Source organism: Lepidothrix coronata, unplaced genomic scaffold (genome assembly GCF_001604755.1).
Source record: "Lepidothrix coronata isolate B3197 unplaced genomic scaffold, Lepidothrix_coronata-1.0 Scaffold90, whole genome shotgun sequence".
NCBI lineage: Eukaryota > Metazoa > Chordata > Aves > Passeriformes > Pipridae > Lepidothrix > Lepidothrix coronata.
The window spans coordinates 1,694,752-1,696,528 of record NW_016690270.1 but is presented as its reverse complement, the minus strand read 5'-3'; the positions used below and the strand labels follow the sequence as shown (position 1 = coordinate 1,696,528).

Here is a 1,777-nt window from a genome sequence, read left to right as displayed (position 1 = left end):
CCTGAGATCTGCTGGAAGAAGAGCTGTCCCCAGATGATGTCCTCATCCTGCTCGAAGGGGATGTCCCCACAAACCAACTTGTAGAGCAGGACACCCAGGGAGCAGGTGGAGGCTGAGTGGCCGTGGTAGCGGTGGAAGCGGATCTGCTCCGGGGGGCTGTACACCCGCGTTCCTGAGGGACACAGGAGCTCGTCAGAGCCGTGCCCAGGCATCCCTGGGGATGTGGGGACTGCCTGGGGTCACACAGAGTGACCCACTGAGGGATCCCTTCTTGCCCTCACCTGACCCTTGGTTGCAAACTCTGGGGTGTAAAATGAAGGCACCAGTGCGGGAACAGAGCAGTGGGACCCCAGGCAAGGCCTGATTGTTAATGCAAGGGAAAAATTCACCCATATGTGGGAAAAAAACTGTGTTTATCCACCCCTGCACTGGCCAAACCCCCCCCCAGTCAATAAACCAAGCAAACAAGGGGAGCAGAGCAGCTCAAACCCCCTGCAAACCAAACCGGCCAGTGCTCGGGTTCTGAACCCCCTTGTGTGACCCCCCACGGGTGTTTTTGTCACACTGGCTCCCCCTGCTCCATCCTGAGCCAGGGTGGGTGATGGAGGCTGTCAGCAGGACCAGGAGCTCCTGTTTCACAATATCCATCTCGTGCCAAACAGCAGCTTGGCAGCGGCTGAACAGGGAATGAATCCCGTCCCCTCCAGCCAAAGGGGAACCTCCAGAGCCTGGTGGGCTCACCTGCACTTTGGGTGTGAAGGAATGTACCCCAGCCGAATTCAATCACAGAATCATTTATGTTGGAAAAGACCCCTGAGATCATCAAATTCAACCTTTGACTGATCACCACCTTGTCACCCAGACCAGTTGTAGCATTAAGTGCCACATCCAGTAGCTTTTTGAGCGCCTCGCCGGTGGCCAGGTCCACCAACCCCTCGGGAAGAAGCTTGGAAAGCTTTTCAGGACTGGGGAGGGCCGGCAGCACTTAAAAAAAGAGAAGAAAATTTTAAAATCAGGCGGTTTTCTGCAGACCCGCCCGTTTTGGGAGGCCGGGGCTGACAGCAGAGGGCGGCACGGGCTCGTCGCTGGAGCCTCAGCACTTGAGGGCTTTGCCCTGATCCAACCTCTCGCTGCTCTTTTCCCTCTCCATCAGCTGCTCTCGGGGTACAGGGAGACATTCCAGGGGGGCAGAGAGAGCCCTGGATGTCACAGCGAGCCCAGGATCTCTGACAGCGAGCCTTGAATCTCTGACAGCTTTCGATTCTGAACAAGACTGAAACTCAAGAGAGAAGAATCAGTTCCTTTTCCCATCCTGAAGCTGAAGCGGAGAAAGGAAACTTCAGAGCTGGCAAAACTAGCACATTCTGGGGTCCCCAGCTGCAGGGAGAGCACTGCCCTCCTGGTCAGAGGGGCTGTGTTGGACTAGCAAAGTTTCCAGGAAGCAGCTGGGTGGAAACACCGCTCCTTCCACCCAGAGTTCAAAACCTCTGGGATACGAGGTGTGACAAACAGGGTTATCACAAATCCCTTCATCCCGTAACACGACTGCAAACTCTGGGAAATGGAAGCCATCCCCCACGGGAGCGGGAGCTCTCGGTTTCAGTGGAGTCCCAGGGTCACTTTTGGCATCTGTGCATCCCTGCAAAGCTCCTTTGGATACCTGACGTCCCCTCTGCCTAAGGCAGGGTGGACTGGCTTTGCTGTTCCTCCCCAGCCTGAGGGTTAGATCGTTAGATCGTCCCTGGAGTTTTCTCTCCCATTTTCCATGGGAATTCAC

General features: G+C 55.8%; 1 long non-coding RNA gene across 1 annotated transcript; it reads right to left on the bottom strand.

The window, feature by feature from the left end:
* Positions 1-85: 85 nt before the first annotated feature.
* On the bottom strand, positions 86-1,206 carry LOC108500498. The gene is made up of 4 exons (XR_001875863.1): positions 1,125-1,206; positions 851-984; positions 282-360; positions 86-172 (listed from the first exon to the last, which is right to left on the bottom strand). It is a non-coding gene; the product is annotated as an uncharacterized LOC108500498 (long non-coding RNA).
* Positions 1,207-1,777: the final 571 nt, after the last annotated feature.